General features: G+C 47.0%; 1 protein-coding gene across 21 annotated transcripts in view; it reads right to left on the reverse strand.

Moving 5' to 3' along the window:
* The window catches only part of dtna (dystrobrevin, alpha), a 513,111-nt gene that overhangs the window by 133,235 nt on the left and 366,732 nt on the right, over positions 1-13,144 (reverse strand). The gene's annotated exons all lie outside the window — the stretch shown is intronic.

A 13,144-nucleotide genomic window follows, 5' to 3' on the forward strand; every position in this document is an offset into this window, starting at 1 on the left:
ACTTTTATGTTGAGCTGTTTGAAAAAATAATTTATATTTTCTTCCTTACTTCTGTTTCATAGAATCTTAAATGCACATCGTCTCCTTTATCTAAAAGGATAGGGCAAGGAGTTATGTACTTTTCTACCACACAACATCACTGTTGCTCTCTATTGAAGTGCATTTGCTACCAAACAATGCATTATATTTATCATTTAGTTGACATGAGGGAAATAGTTTTGCAATTGTGACCACAGCCCATCTGACCACCTGAACAAAGTTCCTGACTTCCAGCATTTGATCTTCAAGATTAATCCATGATGAAAATAGTTAGAAGTAAGCATCAGGCACAACAATACTTGGTTAAATGACTCTAATTCTTCAACAAAATTACAATTGTTGCATGTTAACCTCATTGTAAGCCTCTCGTCCTTTTTAAGCCTTATTGTTTATTTTATTAAATTGCTTCAGCACATAAACAAGCCCTTCAGTTCATAGAAAGTGCCAATATCCTCTCTCCACACGAACTCTACCAACGTCACCAACAAAGGATGCTTCCTTTTGTGGGTCCAGGAGTAGGGGGCACTGTTCTAAAATTAGGGGTTGCTTTGTTTAGAAATGAGAGGCGAAATTTTCCCATGATGTGTCGGAGTGTCAGTCTCTGACAGAAAACCGGCGTGCATCTCTCCAGATGCACAGCTGAATTTTCAGACCAGACCTTCAGCCACTCCTGATGAAAGAAAATCTGGGAGCTGGATTACGCCATCAGTCTGGCGGGGTGTAGAAGGGACATTAATTGGCGGATTAGGTGCCTTAATACCCTGTATTCATTTTAACCAGCTGCTTGACTATATTTCATGGAAATAGGCACTTGGCAAAGCATGATGGATATTTAGCCTTATTTTTAGTCAAGAAGTTCTGTATGAAACAGTCAGAAGGTCATACAATGTAAACAAGCATACAGCTGCACATTGTTTTGCTGACAGCAGACAATTATTATTTTTCTTAGGCGAGGAACTCAAGGCTTGTTATTAAACTCTAACTCCGGCCTGCTCGCTTTTTGCTAATCTAAAGAATGCCTTTTGTCCTAGATATTGCTTACTGTATCATATAAATTGCTTGCCTTAACTTTGTAAAGCGGGGACATTTGGAATGACTGTGGTCTCTCTAATCCCCCCACGAACTTCGTGTTAAATAAAGGACCTTTGGCAAAAACTCGAAGTACTCGAAGTGCTGACTTATAATTTCTTCAACAAATTGGCGTAGTCGTTCAGTTTCCCTAATTTAACGGGAAGTGAACCCCGATACAAATCTCTAAACAGGACTCTCTCAGCTGAAAGGGAGAGAGCCAGAGCGCGACTCCAGCTGAAAGGGGAGTCTGCGGCTCGGCAGCCATAATTACTGGCCAGTGACTCATGCTAGGAGAGTTATCTTAATTAATAAATTACTGATAGCTGCATGAGAAGAACAAAGGTGCCTTATAGACTGAAAAAAAAGCAAACTGAACAATCAGCAGGCTTTGAGATAGGAAAAGGACTAACACCGGTGTGCGCGCCTTGTAGTATTTGTTAATAATTTCCCACGGTCCTTGTTGTTATATGTATATGCTCTAACGTATTTTTCAGAAGGAATGACGAGCAATAAATTCAACGCCCCCTCACAGGTCGTCCCGAAGCCTCGGTAAAGATATCCGGAGCGAGAAAGAAGGTGAACTCCTTAAAGAAGACAGATAAGGGAGTCAAAATGAGTAAGAAAATGAAAAGAAACAATCGTAAAGCAACGGAATGAGGTAGGAAAACCTATATGTCCTGCATAGGAATCGAATGAAGCTGACCCCCTCTCAGAAAAAAAAAAACAGGGGAGTAAAAGTAAATAGAAGATTAAGGTAAAAGCGTTCCTGGGTTCCTGTCGAAAAGGGAATTCAGATTTTCTGTAGCTGTGAGATAAGGCTAACGGTTAACTGTGATATTTGTGAGTTGTGAGAATCTGTGTATTTTGTTTAACCATTAAATTTTGGTCAAAGCATGAAGTGCTAAGTGGTTTTTTTTTTAATTGTCTGTCATTGTGAGTCCGATAATATAGCTTAAGTGATTTGTGTTGAGATGTCTTTAATGCACTGAAACATTGGAAATTAAAATCAGTTTAAAAGAAAGAAAGTGCCTTTACGAATAAAAGTAATTGAATATGAATAAGTTTTTAGATTACGTGAAAAGACGTAAATGGCATCATTCCAAGTTCTCCGCCCCCCCTAGGTTCTGCAGGAAACATTAACCATTTCAGCAGACAGTTGACCTTTTCTGAATTGACAAAGTAAAATATACATCTCTAAGAATAGCTAATGCCTATAAAATCAATCATTGGAAATTGACTTAAATGTGTGGTATTTATAGCCCCCTCCCAGGGGATGTTTTGCTGCTTCTAAAATACTCTTATGGTGCATCTTGGCCAGCTTTAAAGGATGGGATTGCAGTCCCACCCGGCATAAACGGGGACTGAGCTCACAATGATGATCATTTAAATGAAGGAAATGAATCCTTTGAACACTGGTTAGCAAATATGGGTAAAGAGGCTATCATGCAAGGGGCCAAGAAGCATGGTGACATAGGCGAGGTGACACGGAGAGGCTGCCCGAATTTGTGGCCAGATTTAAGAACTATTGGGAGGAACATGCCGGTGTTACATTGGAAGACAATGGACCTTTAGCAGTGCAGACATTGTTGAATTGCACGCTACCAGAGCATGCGCAAAGTTACAAATTGATTAATCTCACCTGGCAAACACAGCCATGGACGGCAGTGGTTACCTCCTTGGTAAACATGGACCGAGAAGGACTGTTCATAGCCCCCAAAGATCAAAGGCCTAGAATCACAGGGCAATTCTACCAAGGAAAGAGTGGGCAGGGTCGGGGTCAGCTGGTCAGCAGAGGGCAGAGAGGTAGGGGTAGAGGCAGAGGACAGTGGCAAAGGAGGGATAGATCCCAGGATCAATGTAGAAGATGTGGGGCAAGGACATTGGGCTCGTGAATGTAACTTTAACCCCCAGGAAGGATGCACCCCACTTGGAGACATGCCCCCTCCCCCGCCTCCCCTTTACATACTCTGACCCGAACCCTAATCAAAACCAATAGGGGTGCCACGGAGAAAAGGTGGTACAGGCGGCCATGGTCTGACTATCTAACTCAGTAAGAGACGAACCAATGACAACGGTTAGAATAGGAGAGCACTATGTAGACCTTCTGGTTGATAACGGCGCTACTATGTCGTCTGTGCCCGCCTCCGTGGAACTAACCCCCATTGAATCCTCTATTGTCACTGTGGGAGTAGCTGGTATTCCCATGATGGAGCCTGTATCACGCCCAACTAACCTGGAAATTGATGATATCCCCCTGGTCAATACTATGATTATTTCAAAAACTATGCCCCTCCCTCTGCTTGGCAGACAGACACTCTGCAAATTGGGTGCAATAATACATTGCACTAACAATGGCATGTTCATGGAACTGCCTCAGATACAAGCTCATCAGTTGTTGAATTTAATAGCTTCTGACCAAGAGCCAGATCGCTCTGTGTCTGTGTTCTATGCTGGCAGCTGAACATTAACCCTTAAAGTACCACTGTTAAAAATTTTTTTTTAAACTGCAGGAAGTCTTACAAAAGGTTAATGACCCTTGGGAACATCCATGAAGACCAGACGGGGTTTGTGAAGGGGAGACAGTTGAACGCGAATGTGCGGAGGCTTTTGAACGTTATCATGATGCCGGCGAGGGAGGGGGATGTGGAGATAGTGGTGGCGATGGACGCTGAGAAAGCCTTCGATAGGGTAGAGTGGGGGTACCTGTGGGAGGTGCTGAAGAGGTTCGGGTTTGGGGAGGGGTTTGTCGGGTGGGTTAAGCTGTTGTATGAGGTCCCGATGGCGAGTGTGGCCACAAATAGGAGGAGGTCTGAGTACTTTCGGTTGCACCGAGGGACGAGACCGGGGTGTCCCCTGTCCCCCCTGCTCTTCGCACTGGCGATTGAACCCCTGGCTATGGCACTGAGAGAGTCGAGGAACTGGAGGGGGTTGGTGCAGGGTGGGGAGGAGCATAGGGTGTCGCTTTATGCGGACGACCTGCTGCTGTATGTGGCGGACCCGGTGGGAGGAATGCCAGAGGTAATGAGGATCCTTAGGGAATTCGGGGACTTTTCGGGGTACAAACTCAATATGGGGAAGAGCGAGCTGTTTGTAGTTCAGCTAGGGGACCAGGGGGATTGGCGAGCTTCCACTAAAAAGGGCGGAGAGGAGCTTCAGATATTTGGGGGTCCAGGTGGCTAGGAGCTGGGGGACCCTGCATAGGCTTAACTTTACAAGGCTGGTGGAGCAAATGGAGGAGGAGTTCAAAAGGTGGGACGCGTTGCCGCTGTCCTTGGCGGGTAGGGTGCAGTCAATCAAAATGACGGTGCTCCCAAGGTTTTTGTTCCTGTTCCAGGGCCTCCCCGTGTTTATCCCGAAGGCTTTTTTCAGGCGGGTTAACAGGAGTATAATGGGGTTTGTGTGGGCGCGAGGGACTCCGAGGGTCAGACGGGTGTTCCTGGAGCGGAGTAGAGATAGGGGGGGCTGGCGCTGGCGCTGCCCAACTTCTGTGGGTACTACTGGGCCGCCAATGCAACGATGGTGTGCAAGTGGGTGATGAAGGGGGAGGGGGCTGCATGGAAGAGGCTGAAGACGGCGTCCTGTGCGGGTACGAGTCTGGAGGAGCTGGCAACGGCGCCGCTGTCGCCCCCTCCAAGGAGGTATATCACGAGGCAGGTGGTGGCGGCGGCCCTCAAAATTTGGGGGCAGCGGAGGCGGCATAGAGGGAAGTTGGGGCCTCGGCGTGGACCCCATTACGGGGGAACCACCGGTTCACCCCAGGAAGAACAGGTGGAGGGTGTTCGGGGTGGCACAGGGCAGGGATACGAACGTTGCGGGACCTGTTTGTGGACGGGAAGTTCGCGAGCTTGGGTGAGCTGGAGGAGAAGTACGGGCTCACCCCCCCCCCGGGAACACCTTCAGGTACTTACAGGTAAGGGCGTTTGCCAGACGGCAGGTGGTGAAATTTCTGCAGCTACAGCCACACACAGTACAGGACAGGGTGCTCTTCGGGGGGGTGGGTGGGAGTGGGGGAAGATCTCGGAAACTTACCAGGTGATGCAGGAGGAGGAGGAGGCCTCAGTGGTGGAGTTGAAAGGTAAGTGGGAGGAGGTGGGAGAGGAGATCAAAGAGGGGACGTGGGCAGATGCCCTAGGGAGGGTGAACACTTCCTCTTCGTGCGAGGCTCAGCCTCATACAGTTTAAGGTGCTGCACAGGGCACACATGACCGGGACAAGGATGAGCCGGTTCTTTGGGGCTGAGGACAGGTGTGTTAGGTGCTCAGGGAGCCCAGCAAATCACACCCATAGGTTCTGGGCATGCCCAGCGCTGGAGGAATTTATGAAGGGCGTAGTGAGGACGGTGTCGAGGGTGGTAGGATCCAAGGTCAAACCGGGCTGGGGGCTTGCAATATTTGGGGTGGCAGAGGAGCCGGGAGTGCAGGAGGCGAAAGAGGCCGGAACTCTGGCCTTTGCGTCCCTGGTAGCCCGGCGAAGGATTCTCCATCAGTGGAAAGATGCGAGGCCCCCAAGCGTGGAATCCTGGATCAGCGATATGGCAGGGTTCATTAAATTGGAGAGGGTGAAATTCGCCTTGAGAGGGTCGGTACAAGGGTTCTTTAGGCGGTGGCAACAGTTCTTAGACTTTCTGGCAGAATGATAGACATTGGTCAATGGCAGCAGCAGCTCGGGGGGGGGTTTACTTTATTTTTGTTTATGTTATTTACACTGGAGGGTCCAGGGGGGTGTATACGCCTGTTGTGTTAAGTCGGGGTGTTAATGTTAATTTATTATTTATGTACAGGGGGGAGGGGTTTGGGGAGTTGCTTTTTTAAATTTTGTTTTGTACTTAACCCTGTTGGGTTCTTTTTTCTTTCGCATTTTGTTATTGATATTTTATGAAAACCTTTAATAAAAATTATTTTAAAAAAAAAAGACCCTTGGGAACAACTATTAAAACACCTGATAGAGTCCAGACGAGAGAATATCGTGACCCACTGCACAGCTTGGTATGCTCGTGAGGATGAGCCCGCATACAATTTACAAGCGCAATGCCAGAGATACTGTTCGGCTTCGCTTTGTAGCCTGTTATGTTGTTTAGTCCTTGCCACAACCGCCGAGAGTCTGTCTGTGACTCTAGCTTGGTTTGATATTCTCTCTTGGCATTCCGGATGGCTTTGCGGAGATCGTACCTGGATTTCTTGTATAGGTCAGGGTCGTCTGCCTTGAACGCCTCAGATCTGTCCTTCAGTAGGGAGTCAATCTCGCGATTGAGCCATGGTTTCCGGTTGGGGAACGCACATACTGCTTACTTTGGCACGCAGTCGTCCACACATTTGCTGATGAAGTCTGTGACGGTGGTGGCATACTCATTTAAGTTGGTCGCTGAGTTCTTAAATATGGACCAGTCCACTGTCTCTAAGCAGTCACGTAAGAGCTCTGCTGTCTCCTCGGACCAGCACTGCACAACCTTCTTATCTGGATTCTCCCGCTTGAGTTTCTGCTTGTATGCTGGGCGAAGGAGCACCGTCTTATGGTCTGATTTCCCAAAGTGCGGTCGGGGGATGGAATGTACGCACCCTTGATTTTTGAATAGCAGTGGTCAAGAGTGTGGTCGGCCCTGGTGGGACAGGAGATGTGCTGGTGAAATTTTGGCAGTACACTCTTGAGGTTGGCCTTGTTGAAGTCTCCGGCCACGATGAACAAGGCCTCCGGGAGTTCTGTTTCGTAGTTGTTTATTACTGTGTATAGTTCGTCCAGCGCCTTCCTCACTACTGCCTGGGGTGGGATGTGGACCGCTGTGATAATGGCTGAAGTGAACTCACGTGGAAGATAATATGGGCGGCACTTCACGGTCAGGTATTCCAGGTCTGGGAGCAGTAGGTCGCCAGAGTCGCCACATCCAAGCACCAGGAGGAGTTGGTGAGGAGGCAAACCCTTCCACCCTTCGCTTTGCCTGATGATGCCGTGCGGTCCGCCCCGTGAATTGAGAAGCCTTCAGGTTGTATGGCCCAGTCCGGTGAGGCAGGGGTGAGCCATGTCTCTGTGAAACAGAGCACACAGCAGTCTCTTACTTCCCTCTGAGAGGTAAGTCTGGCGTTAAGTTCATCCAGCTTGTTTTCGATCGCTTGGACGTTTGCCAGGAGTATGTTGGGGAGAGGGGTCTTGAAACCGCGTTGCTTCAGTCTAACCTGCAGACCGCCGCGTTTCCCTCGCTTCCTCGGTCGGCGGCTGCTGCTGGATGATCCTGGCATCCGGAAAGGAATAATTTAATTAGAGATAGTCAACACGGTTTTGTGAAGGGTAGGTCGTGCCTCACAAACCTTATTGAGTTCTTTGAGAAGGTGACCAAACAGGTGGACGAGGGTAAAGCAGTTGATGTGGTGTATATGGATTTCAGTAAAACGTTTGATAAGGTTCCCCACAGTAGGCTATTGCAGAAAATACAGAGGCATGGGATTCAGGGTGATTTAGCAGTTTGGATCAGAAATTGGCTAGCTGGAAGAAGGCAAAGGGTGGTAGTTGATGGGAAATGTTCAGCCTGGAGTCCAGTTACTAGTGGTGTACCACAAGGATCTGCTTTGGGGCCACTGCTGTTTGTCATTTTTATAAATGACCTGGAGGATGGCGTAGAAGGATGGGTGAGTAAATTTGCCGATGACACTAAAGTCAGTGGAGTTGTGGACAGTGCGGAAGGATGTAACACGTTACAGAGGGACATAGATAAGCTTGCAGAGCTGTGCTGAGAGGTGGTAAATGGAGTTCAATGCAGAAAAATGTGAGGTAATTCATTTTGGAAGGAACAACAGGAAGACAGAGTACTGGGCTAATGTTAAGATTCTTGGTAGTGTGGATGAGCAGAGAGATCTTGGTGTCCATGTGCATAGATCCCTGAAAGTTGCCACCGAGGTTGAGAGGGTTGTTAAGAAGGCGTACGGTGTGTTAGCTTTTATTGGTAGAGGGATTGAGTTTCGGAGCCATGAGGTCATGTTGCAGCTGTACAAAACTCTGGTGCGGCTGCATTTGGAGTATTGCGTGCAGTTCTGGTCGCCGCATTATAGGAAGGATGTGGAAGCATTGGAAAGGGTGCAGAGGAAATTTACCAGGATGTTGCCTGGTCTGGAGGGAAGATCTTATGAGGGAAGGCTGAGGGACTTGAGGTTATTTTCTTTAGAAAGAAGAAGGTTAAGAGGCGACTTAATTGAGGCATACAAGATGATCAGAGGATTAGATAGGGTGGACAGTGAGAGCCTTTTTCCTCGGATGGTGATGTAGAGCACGAGGGGTCATAGCTTTAAATTGAGGGGTGATAAATATAGGACAGATGTCAGAGGTAGGTTCTTTACTCGGAGAGTAGTAAGGGTGTGGAATACCCTGCCTGTAACAGTCGTGGACTCGCCAACATTAAGGGCATTTAAATGGTCATTGGATAAACATAAGGATGATAAGGGAATAGTGTAGATGGGCTTTAGAGTAGTTTCAAAGGTCGGCGCAACATCGAGGGCCGAAGGGCCTGTACTGCGCTGTAATGTTCTATGTTCATTGCACCCAGAAAGTCAATATCTATTTGCCTTTACATATCGGAATCAACAGTATTAAAAAAGACTTGGACGAGTGCCGGTTGTCTGCAGGCTCAACATTCCCTCAATATGATGATGATTCATTGAAAGCCTCAGAGGGAAGGCTAGTTTGTCAACAGAATACCCTTTTGTTATTATCACATCGGGCAGAAAGAGGGCATAGGGTCTCAATGGACAAGCTGCAATTCTGTCAAGAGACAGTTCAGTATTTGGGATTTCAGCTTCAGCAAGGACAGCGGAGGCTTGGGTCTGAAAGAATACAGGCTGTAGCAAGGGTTCCAACTCCACATACGAAAAAGGAAACCCTCACCTTCCTCGGCATGGTGGGCTATTGCAGGCAGTGGATCCCAGACTATAGAGAGATGGACACAGTACTGCGCAAGACTAGCCTACAGGACGCCCCTTCAGTTGTTACCTGGACCCCAGAGAGGGAGCAAGCATTTCGTAATTTGAAACAAGTCATGATTAGCGCCCCTGCCTTGGGACTTCCTAATTTCACCAAGCCCTTTACTCTTTATGTGAATGAAGCAGGGGGATTTGCAAAAGGGGTCCTGGTGCAAGAGCATTGAGGAGGAAAAACACCCCTTGCCTATTACTCGGTTGCCCTATGTGCAGTGGTAAAGGGTATGCCAAGTTGCTTAAGAGCAGTAGCAGCCACGGCCGCCATAGTAGAAAAATCAGTACCCCTTGTACCCGACCACCCGTGTACAGTATTGGTTCCTCACTCTTGTTTCACTGCTGCTTAATTCATCCGCAACGCAGCATTTTACTGCGGCTCTACGCACTGGGTACGAGGTAATCCTTCTCTCTAAGACTAACTTTAACTACAAGCGAGCACCAGCTATCAACCCTGCTACACTCTTACCCGCGCCTTCGGAAGAAGAACATTTGTTTCATCATGACTGTGTACAATTGGTTGAAGCCACCACAACCCCTTGCCCTGATTTATTGAGTCATCCACTCGAAAATCCAGACATCATCTTTTTCACTGATGGGTCAGCGAACCGACCAAATGATACGACCCTCCTGGCCGGCTATGCAATAGTAACTCCATTCGAGATAGTGGAAGCTTTTACTCTGCCTTTGAGAACGTCTGCCCAAGTGGCTGAGTTATTCGCGCTTACTAGGGCATGTATTCTAGCTAAAAGTAAGACAGTCAACATTTATACTGATTCTCGATACGCTTTTGGGGTAGTACACGATTTTGGCCAATTATGGAAAAACAGGGGGTTCATAACTTCCTCCGGCCAACCTATTAAACATGCTAAATTGGTTTTAAATTTACTAGATGCTGTTCAGCTGCCCAGCAAGATAGCCATTTTAAAGTGCAAAGCGCATATTACTGCAGACGTTGAAGTCTCCAGTGGTAATAGATTTGCTGATAAAATAGCAAAAGAAGTAGCTCTCAAACAGCAGCCACAACTGCAAGCTGCTGCAGTAGAACTTTGTTCCACCATAACAGAACCAGAGTTAAAGCAGGCACAGGAGCAAGACTCCCTACAGGAGCATCGCTCTTGGCTAAAAGCCGGTTGCTACCAAGACAGCCATCAGATCTGGGTCCACCCCGATACCCGCGCAGTATGCACCAGGAGTCTGTTTTTGCCACTATGTCCTCTTGCCCATGGGCAGGCTCATGTGGGCAAAGGAGGGATGACACATGCCATATGTCAACAGTGGTATGCTCCAGGTATTACGGTAACAATTGAAAAAGTAGCCCGCACATGTATGATTTCTCAGAGAAATAATCGGGGCAAAACACCCGCTGTCTTTGATCATCTCCCACAGCCCGAAATGCCTTTTGAAAATTTGCAGATAGATTTTGTACACACGCCGATGGCTAAGGGATTCAAATACATGCTGGTGATAGTGGACATGTTTTCACGGTGGGTAGAGGCTTTTCCAACCAAAAGAGATGATGCAAGAACAGTGGTAAATATTCTGTTGAAGGAAATAATACCTAGGTTTGGAATACTGATGGGTATTAACAGTGACAGGGGAACTCATTTCACTGGCAAATTGACCAAAGCCCTAACAGAAGCCATGGGATTTGATTGGAAATTGCATATCCCATATCAGCCACAATGCTCAGGAATGGTGGAACAGGTGAATGGAATAATTAAAACTGCAGTTACAAAAGTGTGCCAACAAAATGGGCTGCTATGGCCAGATGCCATACCCATAGTAATGTATGCCCTGAGAAATCAGAAAAATCGCAATATAGGCCCAACCCCGTGTGAGATATTAATGGGACGCCCCATGACAACTGGAACAAAATCCCCAATGACCCCATCGGCAGAAGCCTTAATATGGGCAGATGAGACATCACTCAAATATGCCCAAGCTATGTGCGAGACCGCTGGAAAAATACACGAAAAGGTGCGACAGGCTCAGATTCATCCAAAAGAGGGAAATCTCTCTTTAAACCTGGAGATCAAGTATATATGAAAGCACTAAACAAAGATTCTTTTTCTCCTAGGTGGAATGGACCCTACCAGGTGCTGCTCACAACCCGAACAGCCGTTAAAGTAAAAGAAAAGCCAGATTGAATCCACGCAACTCGGTGTAAACTACATCATACAGAACTTTGAGAGTACCAGCAAAACGCTGCCCTGAAGAGAATGACAGCGTTGATGTTTTTATATATTATCATATTAATCCAACATGATGTAAAGGCTCACTAACACCTTGATATACATGTCCCACTCATACGCAGAGAGGGTAAATAAATCCAGTTGTTGGGTTTGTACACAAATTCCCAGATGCTCAGGGAAGGGCATCCCCGTGCGACCCATCCCATTCACCAGTATCGAGATAGCAGAGTGGGCCCTGCGACGGAATAATACACAGGGCATGGGGAAGATACACAGGATATGTTAGATTGGAGATCAGCTGCATACGATATGAATAGGTTTAAAGGATGGTGGTGGCCTAGATTTAATGTAACACGCCAGCCGCCCTGTTTGATCCTTCCCAATTATACTGGAGTCCCTAAGGATAGCATATGCCTTAGGAAACATAAAACATATGGGACCTACCCAGTCGGCAAGAGTCAGTGCGACCAGACCTTGAATTGGCAACCCCTATTCTCCGCCTTACAGTTAAAGGGCTATTCATCTTTGACTGGTCAGCGGTTGAAAATCGAACTAGTAGAGGCAAAGAGGCCCCTGGGGAGGGGATCCGATTAGACTAATGATGACTAATAGTAAAGGAAACCTGACCGCACATAACGGCACATATTTTATCTGTGGACGTAAGGCATACCCGTGGTTACCAGAAAATTGGGAGGGCTCCTGCTATTTGGGATATGTAGTCCCTTATGTACATCACGTCCAGCAACGTACTGTGACCATCCCCATCACAGGACGACACGAAGTGTTATGACATGGGCACAAATGCTGGGAATCATGATACCACCTTTAAGGAATAGCCACTAATGCATACGACCTACGCAAATTACGAGACATCCTTGAGCAGGTAGCTAATGACACTGCGGAAGCTGTTAACCAGATAGAAACTGAGATGGTTGCTATGAGAGCGGTTGCCCGAGCTGAAAAGGGAGGTACTTGTGCCCTGATTGGCAGTGACTGCTGCACAGACATCCCTGATAACTCAGAGACAATTGATAACCTGGTGGATCACAATCATAGAGAGGTAGCACGATTGCATGCGGATGGGGGATGGGACTTTGGCTTTGGGTGGTTGGGAACATTAGGACAGAGGATTGTGATTTGGATTATAATCATTGTTGTAATCCTGATTGTCGTATGGTCACTGTTTAAATGTTGCTCGGAATGTTGTCAGGGCATGGGGGCGAATATGTCAGCATTGCCTCCATGGTCCCAGCCACTAAACAATCAGGTGCCTATCATACATCCATTCCCCTCACATTATAGCCCACCCTTTGCTGTTGAGGACACTGTGATGTACTAACAATGTGTTGATCATAAGATCAACAAGGAGGGAATTGTAGAAGGGACTTTAGTTGGCGGATTAGTTGCCTTAATACTCTGTATTCATTTTAACCAGCTGCTTGACTATATTTCATGGAAATAGGCACTTGGCAAAGCATGATGGATATTTAGCCTTATTTTTCGTCAAGAGGTTCTGTATGAAACAGTCAGAAGGTCATACAATGTAAACAAGCGTGCAGCTGCACATTGTTTTGCTGACAGCAGACAATTATTATTTTTCTTAAGCGAGGGACTCAAGGCCTGTTATTACACTCTAACTCCGGCCTGCTCGCTTTTCTGTCTTTTTGGTAATCTAAAGAATGCCTTTTGTCCTAGATATTGCTTACTGCATCATATAAATTGATTGCCTTACCTTTGTAAAGCAGGGACATTTGGAATGACTGTGGCCTATCTAATCCCCCCACGAACTTTGTGTTAAATAAAGGACCTTTGACGAAAACTCGAAGTGCTGACTTATAATTTCTTCAACACGGGGCGAGGCCTGATAGAACCATCAAGGCTGGCTCC

The sequence above is a fragment of the Scyliorhinus torazame genome, chromosome 11, assembly GCF_047496885.1.
Source record: "Scyliorhinus torazame isolate Kashiwa2021f chromosome 11, sScyTor2.1, whole genome shotgun sequence".
Classification (NCBI taxonomy): domain Eukaryota; kingdom Metazoa; phylum Chordata; class Chondrichthyes; order Carcharhiniformes; family Scyliorhinidae; genus Scyliorhinus; species Scyliorhinus torazame.